Below are 8,922 nucleotides of genomic sequence, written 5' to 3' on the forward strand. Positions count from 1 at the left end.
CAGACAGTCAATGGCAAAACAAGGGTTCAAATCTAAGTCCCATCTGTCCAGAGGTGGAACCAGGAAAGGACCTTGTTCTTCTGGAAACACCCTAGCTGGACAGAGGGGAGCCTCCGCTGGGGAGAGGAGTCCCACAGAGGTACTTACTTGCAGCGAGCCTGCCTTAGTTATCACCTCCGTTTACAGAGTGACCAAAAGTATCAAGGCCAACTGAATGAAGGAAGAGTAGGGAGACAAACAACAGGCCCTCGGTCTGAAGCTGACCTTAGGGCTCCAGTGGCTGCACATCATCTCCCTTGCCAGTGAATTCCTTTCACCTTGGCCAGGCAGGAGGATGACCCTCTGTCCCTGGTAATCATACCCTTGCCACTCAGTTACAAGTAAGTCCCAGAGGCCCCACAAAGGCCATCTTAGCTCCACACACATTCTCCTCTTTTTTTTTCTTTTGTACATATGCACATGCATGCGAAAGTATGTGTGTATGTATGTTCACATATGTGTAGGTACATACATATGTGTAGGTGTGTCATGTACATGTTTGACATGCATGTGGGGCCCAAGGCTGTTGCTGGGAGTCTTCTTTGGTTCATTCTTATTGACGTATTCATTGTGGCAATGAGGTAATGTCTCTCAATAGAACTCAGAGCTCACAGACAGCCCGTCTAGCTAGTCAGCCTGCCCCAGGGAAGCCCCTGTCTCTGTCCTCTAAGCTCTGGAATTATCAGCAAGCTGTCACATCCACACGACATTTGCATGGGTCCTAGAGATCTGAACTGTCCTAGTACTTGCATAAAGTGAGAACTCTATCCACTGAACCAGCTGCCTAACTCCATTCCCACTACAAAGTCCATACCAAGCATCCATCTAAAATGGTGAATCATTTTTTAAGATTTCATTATGTAGCCATGGCTGACCTTGAACTCATTATGTAGAGCAGGCTGTCCTTTAACTCACAAAAAATCTGCTGTCTACCTCCCAGCAGATGTGTGCCATCATACCTGGCCTTGCTGTATGTTTTTAGCAAGATCACCTTTTCTCTAGGACCAGGACCTCTAACCTTGCAGAGCCAGGCATTGCAGGAGTGGAAAACACAGTCTCCTAATGGGTCATTGGGAATGATGGTAAATGGGACCATTCCTGTTTCATCCTTTGATTCTTAAGCCCTAATATTTTTCTGAACCCATGAAACCATGAAGAAATTTTAGAATCCAAGTCTAGAGGCCAGAGTACAGCTATACAGAGGCTCACTATAAAACAAGTGTGGGCTTGGCCCCACTCTCTTGAGTAGTCATACCAACCAACCACAGAGACATAAAGGATCATTGGTACAACCATGATGGATGATTCTGGACCCCACTTGCTCATGCAGCTTACGGGGGTCCCATTGAGGGTAGGTCACAGATATATCATTTCATCACAGGGGACTTGCCTAACTTTATGATTCGGTGGGTCCAACAGAGCACTGGACATGTGGGTGATTCCAGATATATGGTGTAACAGTTAATACTAGTTGTCAATTTGGCAAGATCTAGCATCACCTAAGAGGCTGCCTGTGTGGGAGTTTCCAGACTGAGTTAACTGAGTTGGGAAGACACATACCCTTCCCAGGCTTGCTCCCTGCTGTACGGAATAAAAAAAAAAAGTGAAAAGGAGCCGAACATCATCACTCACCTCTCTGCTTCCTAACTGTGGATGCAACGTGGTCAGCTGCCTTCCACACCATGATAGATTGAACCCTCAAACTGGGAGCCAGGTAGCTCGCTGCATCCTTTTGTCAAGAATTATATTCAAAGTAACAAAGAAAGTCATATGATTACCTGTTGTTCCATGATCATCACATAAATGATGGTCACCACAGCACATCGGAACTGTGTTCTAAAAGGAATTCAGTTCTTTTGATGGAAGGCATAGCCTTGTCCCATAACCCTAGGACCTAAACTGAACAGCCATCTGTTTCCACCCTGACATCTCCAATACTAAAGTGCACTGCAACCTAGGCCTGTTGAAGAGCCTTTCCTGCCCCAGGCCTTATTCAAGCTGGAGTTGTCTTCCAATATGTGGGCTGTAGAAATGTCCCCAGATATGGGATGTGTGCTGCCTAACAAATCCAGAGGCCTAACTGGCATAGTGCATCCCTCTTTATGATGCCAGGAACAAAATGGTAGCACCAACCCATTACCCCTTGCTTTGGATTGAACATTCCAGCATGCCTTTGACTCCTAGCCCCGTAACGTCCTCACTGATACAGGAGTCTTGTGAACCTTTGTAAGGCTTATCACATTTTATCAAGACCTGCTGTGAGCTGGACACTTCTTTACATTTTAGGACAGCATGATGTCACTGGTGTAATGACTCCATGAAATGTTCTGTGGAATGTCCAGGTGAGCCATGCTCTTCAGACTCTACTGTGATAAGGAGCAGGGGCATTAACATTGCTCTGGGGTAAAACTCTGGGTTTATATTGTTCATTCTACGCAAACAAGATTTGTTACAACCTTTCCTCAGAAGGGGAAAAAAAAAGACCAAACTGATAACTTCATACTGTGTACCTGAATTCATATTAATGTGTTCTGATAAAGACAGCAGAGCAGCAGGGTCTGGGTTTAGAACTCTTTATTTGATAGTTTGTCTACAGTCCTACTCTGGGATCCAATTGACTCAATTTGTCATTCAGTCCCCTGGGAAAGCACACAGCTTTCTACTCCTGCATCCTGAGATAGTTAAGAATAGCATTATTTCTACAAACCAGTGTCCTCATATGGGGATTAATCCAGCCTCCTATTATTTCAAACCACTCTGTCTTTAGGAAACTGGAGAAAGAACCAGAGAGATGGCTCAGCAGACTTGCTTCCAAGTCTGATGATCTGAGTTTAGTCCCATATGGTGGAAAAAAATGATCAATTCCCACCGTTGTCCTCTGCCTTCCACAGGGGTTATGGTTTATGTATGCCATCCCCTCCCCCAGTCTCTGCACAAATAATAAATAGTAAAAATGTAACAAGAATCCAGGCACATGCACATGCCTTTAGTCCTAGCAATCCGGAGGCAGAGGCAGGCAGATGTCTGTGAGTTTGAGAACAGCCTAGTGTACAGAGTGAGTCCAGGACAGGCAAGGCTACACAGAGAAACCCTGTCTTGAAACTCCCCGCCCCCCCAAATGTAACAAGAAACCAGAGATGTGACTGTGAAGTGACCTCATATTCTCAGTGGCCCACTATGAATTGGACTCTGAATTCCATTTATTAGTAATTATCCCTCAAGTGACTTTGATAAGGGGACTTTAGTGACACTTTGGGTCTCTGAGTATCAATGCCAGCTTCAGATCCTAAACTTAGTAGCCCTAGAACTCGGGAGATCTTCACAGATCATCCTAACCATCTCAGCATGCGCACGCGCGCACACACACACACACACACACACACACACACACACACACATACACACAGACCTCTATGCATCTCTTTAGTCAGCAGGTTTTCCCTTTCACTAACACAAAGATCTCAATACTTGATCAGGTCCAGGAACAAAGCAAGAGATTATGATGGTGGGGGCAACCACTCCAGACCTCCAATGTAAACCTCCTTGCTTTCCTCTGGTGCTCGACTCCCTGTACTGTCTATTTTGCCTGTAGTGATGTCTGCTGTAACCATGTCCACAACTCCTCAGGCCACCCTTCCTTGGCTACCTCTCTAACATTGCTGGTTGCTGTAACTGTGACTCCCTAGCTGTTTGTTTATTTGTTTAGTTGGTAGGTTGGTTGCTTGGAAGAGGGCTCTTACATAGTCTATGCTGACCTTGAGCTCTCAACCTCCAACCTCATTTCTCAAGCACGTACCATCATGTCCCAGACTCCAAGCTCATATAGTTCTATTGCCTCTGTTCCTGTAAACAAACATGCTCTAGAACATCTCTTCCAACACCATTTTAGACTTACAGAAGAGGAAGTTGTCACTGAACTTGATCTCCCTGGGGCCCCTGTGACACATTCCTAGTAAACTGATGAACGATGCTCTTCTGTGCCTTCCTGTGAATTATAATCCTCTGATTTGTCGTCTGGCCTCAAATGGTACACCCACTTTAGTGTGTCCACTCCCATGAACCATTTAATCCCTTTCTCCACTATGTACCAAAGGAAGCCAAGCAATTCAGCCTTGCTTGGAGTGGGCTATCACTTTCTACATGCTTCTAGAAGCTTCCTAACCATCAAGTTTGTCCCATCCCCTGGATTCATGACAGAATAAAATCCCAGTCTTAAACTCCAGATCTCTTTCTATAGTATTATAAAACTAAGCCAGCCACATTATATGCTGCTTAATTCTCGATGCTCTTCTAAGGTGTGGTCTCTTTTCTCCCAGATAAGACCCTGGTTGAGTCACGGTGCAGCTAGACTCCAGTTATCAGTCTGGCAGCCAGGAAAGGAGGTGAGGGTGGATTCTTACAGGGAGCCCTTGTTGGGCCCCTAGAACCTGGCCGGAGAGAACATTCTTCAGTCTCTCTTGCATGGAAGTGATGGTTGCTATCTCATGTTTGGAGAAGGTGGGTCATCTCTGCATTTTTTGATAGTACAGAAAATTCTGGACAGTCAAAACACATAGGTTTCGCCCATCCTGTCTCCATCTTATGTGTCAGGTCCTAGGTGGGGATGGGATGGAGGAGTAGAACACAAAACTTCACACATGCCTAGGCAAGCACTCTACCACTGCACTGTGTTCCCAAGCTCCACGTTTTCCCAACCAACACCCTAAGCTTAGCACGATAGACCTCTATCACTCAGGAGTGCTACTAACCCTGAAACTTCATTCTGCTAAGACCTAACTTTGAAATTTAAGCTTTATCTTCTGGTTGGTAAGCCATTTAAGAACTTTTCTCTTAGTTTTTAAATGTCCACAGCTTTCATTATTCTCTCTGTAGAGTCAATGTTACCTGAGACAACCACTAATTCTCTTGTTCCTGTATCCATCATCTATTATACGGCTACAGTGTTTCCCCTATTGAGACTTTCATCCAAGTCATTGAGAGTTTTAGCAACACAGACATAACCTTTTGTCTGTGACCCATGTATACATACACACACACATACACACACATACATACATACATACATACATACATACATACATTACATACATATGGGACAAAAATCTTCATGAATGGTTGGGCAGGGAGTGGTCTAATAAATAAAACAGATAAAACAGTCTTATACCCTGGACTAGCTGGGGTTCTCCAGAAAAAGACAAGGAGACAAGGTTAAGAATGCCAGATACTTATTGGGATATGATGCCTGTGAAAGATGAAGCGAGAGGTTGAGAACATAGTTCAACATGTACAGTGTTTGTTTAGCATGCATATGACCCTGTGTTTAATCCCCAGCTCTTCATAAACTATGCGTGGTACCACAGGCTTGCAATGCCAGTACTTGGGAGACGAAGGCAGGAAAATCAGAAGTTCAAGATCATCCATAGCTACAAAATGAATAGGGGGGCACAGCCCGGGCTACAGAAGACCCTTTCTTATATACATAAATAAGCAAACAAATAATGGAAACAAGATAGGGTAGGGAAAGTATTGAGACCATGATGGAGAGCTGACTAACTCTCTACCAGCCTGCAGAATGAACATGGACTATTGAAGATATCCACCTTGAGTAGAAATGACCAAGCCTTATTAGTTTTGTTGCACCCAGCCACTGGCCAAGAGCTACCAGGAGAGTCTGGTCACCCAAAGGTGCTGCTGTGACTAGAAGTTTCCTACCTTACTCCTTCTAGTTTGATATGAGTTGAGTTATGACCCCTCCAAAAAGATGAGTTGAAGCCCTAACCCCATGTACCTCTAAATGTGACCTAATTTAAAAATAGCATTACTACAGATGTAATTAGCTAAGGAGGATCAGTTCATCCTATAGACCTGGTGCCCATATAAGAAAATAGTCACAGAGACACAGAAAGAAGCCCACTCGAAGTAGTATGGGGATGATACATCTTATAAGCCTGAGAATACCAGAGCAGGGAAGGGCTGGACACATTCTTCTCTAGAAGCAGCTTAACTTCTGACACCTTCATTTCACACTTGGGCTTTCTGAACTGTGAGACAGTGAGTTATCTGCAGTGCCAGGTAGCTACTGGAGAAGATAGCGTGACAGAGGGGGTCTTGACGTCAATGTTCAAATGGAGGAAGAGAACTGCATATCCCTGTGCCAGACCCAGTGTGGGTCATTTCCTCCCATAATCTCATTGGTCATCACTGGCCCCATTTTGTAAGCCATAGGTCATGAATACAGAGAGAAGGGAATGGCCCAAGGCTACTCAGCTACAGAATGGTGAGGTTGAACTTGAGCCAGGTTTCCTAGTTGAATAGCAAGCTGCTCTCTCCTGAATCACCTGTAGGAGCAAAACTATGGAGTGACAAAACAACTTACTCCCATGTTGTTTCCCCTGGAATCCATGCTTAATGAACATTCTTCATTGTATTTCTCAAAGTTATTTATTTATTTATTTACTTACTTGCTTTTGGTTTTTTTGAGACAGTGTTTCTCTGTGTAGTTCTGGCTGGTTTGGAACTCACTCTGTAGACAAGGCTGGCCTCAAGCTTAGAGATCTACCTATCTCTGCCTCCCTGTGTGCTGGGATTAAAGGCATGTGCCTGCTCAGCTACCAAATTTATTTTTTTCTTTCTTTGTGTGTGTGTGTGTATGTGTGTGTGTTGAACAGATATACATGCAGACAAAACATTCATACACATACAAATAAATAAATAAAAATTTAAAACTAAAGCTCTCTTCCAGCTTATTTTCATGTTTTTATTATCTTTGAGATCTTCCACAACTTTATAAACTATGAGAAAACAATGACAGCAAAACAAATTTTTCCCTTAGAAATGCATGTGAATTGGGCCTATTAGAATACAGCTGATTTTTGCTTATAGATCATTTTGGAAATAGTTTCAAAATCATCAGCATTCTTTTTTTTGAAGATTTATTTGTATTATATTTAACTGTGTGTGTGTGTGTGCGTGCGTGCGTGCGTGTGTGTGTGTGTGTGTGTGTGTGTGTGTGTGTGTTACACATAACTGAAGGTGCCCACAGAGACCAGAGTGACAGGCTATTGTAAGTACTTCTGAAGCTGGGGTGACAGGCTGTTGTGAGCCATGTGATGTGGATGCTGGAAGTAGAACTCCAGTCTTCTGGGAGAGCAGTATGTGCTCTTAACTGCTGAGACACCCATGAGGCCCCAAAGTGTGGGTCTCTTAATTCTACTCAGAACTAGCTGTCGCGTCTAAGAGGTTTCTTCATTAACTACTGTATTAAATGATCTGCTCCCATTATACATTTCTGTGAATGGGAAATCCATGTTACCAGATCATCTTGGCTCTGTCTCAATTGTCCTCCTCCTGCCAGCTGTCTAGGACCAGGACATTGTACTGCATAGCATTGGCTCTTTAAGATCTCTTTCAGAGACCATAAGGGACATTCCTTTCCTTTGGTTCTTTTCCTTATTTTTATTACTGCTTCCTGCCTTCTTAATATTTATTTTTGTGTGTATTGTAGGAAAGGCCACAAGCCCAGATTTACCTGTCTCTTAGTGGAAAGGCATGTGTGCTAGCCAAGGCCACATGGGAACATTTATTGACACTGTCACCTCCTCTGTTTACTCTCTTTCTAAGGACACACTGTAACCCAGCAGGCTGGGAAGGGGCAGGAGGTTGAAGTTCCTAGGTGGACACTCAGACCCAGACAACAAGAAAGGCTGTTGGAAGTGCCAGCAGTCATAGCCTCCTGGACCACTGTGAGCCAATGGAGACAGTTTGGTGGCTGGGAGAATGGATGGCTCTAAAGAGGCTCAGGAGCCACCAGTGTCTGAGAGATGATACTGAAGGTCCCTATGGGTCCCCAGCAAGGACCCAGGCAAAGTTGAGCCCCAGTGCAGGAAGGAAGCTGTCCTGAATGTTGAAGTTCAGGATGGTTCCCTGGAGCTGTGGACTCTTTGATCTTGTACCATTATTGGTTAAAAATAATTTGAGCAAGCAGCTTCAATATAGAAACATTTTCTAAATTTTCTACTTATGTGTCTCTAAATAATAATAAAGTACAATTCCTTTCTATTGTTTTTAAAAAAAAAACACACATATATAGGGCCCATTAGATGGCTCAGCAGGTCTAAAGGCACCTGCTGTCAAGTTCAGTGAATAAATAAAATGTAATTTTAAAAATTCCAAATATATATAGAACTAGATATAGCATCTCATGCCTTATAATCAAATCATTCTAGAAGCTGAGAGAAGAATCACAAGTTCAAAGTCAGCCTGAGTTAAGACGTTTGTTCCATGAGAATCCAGGCAAGAAAGGAAGAAAGGAAGCAAGGGAGGGAAGAAAGAGGGAGGGAAGGAGGGAGGGAAGGAAGAAGGGAGGGAAAGAAGGAGGGAAGGAGGGAGGGAGGGAAGGAGGAAGGGAGGGAAGGAAGGAAGGAGGGAGGGGAGGATGGAGGGAAGGAGGGAAGGAAGGATGGAGGGAGGGAAGGAGGGAGGGAAGGAGGGAGGGAGGGAAAGAGGGAGAGAGGGAAGGAAGGAGGGAGGGAGGGAAAGAGGGAGAGAGGGAAGGAAGGAGGGAGGGAGGGAATGAGGGAGGGAAGGATGGAGGGAAGGATGGAGGGAAGGAAGGATGGAGGGAAGGAGGGAGGGAAGGAGGGAGGGAAGGAGGGAAGGAAGGAGGGAGGGAAGGAGGGAGGGAAGGAGGGAGGGAAGGAGGGAAGGAAGGAGGGAGGGAAGGAGGGAGGGAAGGAGGGAGGGAAAGAAGGAGGGAGGAAGGAAGGCATATAAAGAGAAAAAAGTTCCTCTACCCAGGAAATAGTCTTGTCTATCTATCTGCGTTGGAAACCAAACTGTTCCCCCTAGGGAGCCACCTTCACAGCTAGGGAGAGAGTGGTGTTC

Source organism: Phodopus roborovskii, unplaced genomic scaffold (assembly GCF_943737965.1).
Source record: "Phodopus roborovskii unplaced genomic scaffold, PHOROB, whole genome shotgun sequence".
Lineage (NCBI taxonomy): Eukaryota > Metazoa > Chordata > Mammalia > Rodentia > Cricetidae > Phodopus > Phodopus roborovskii.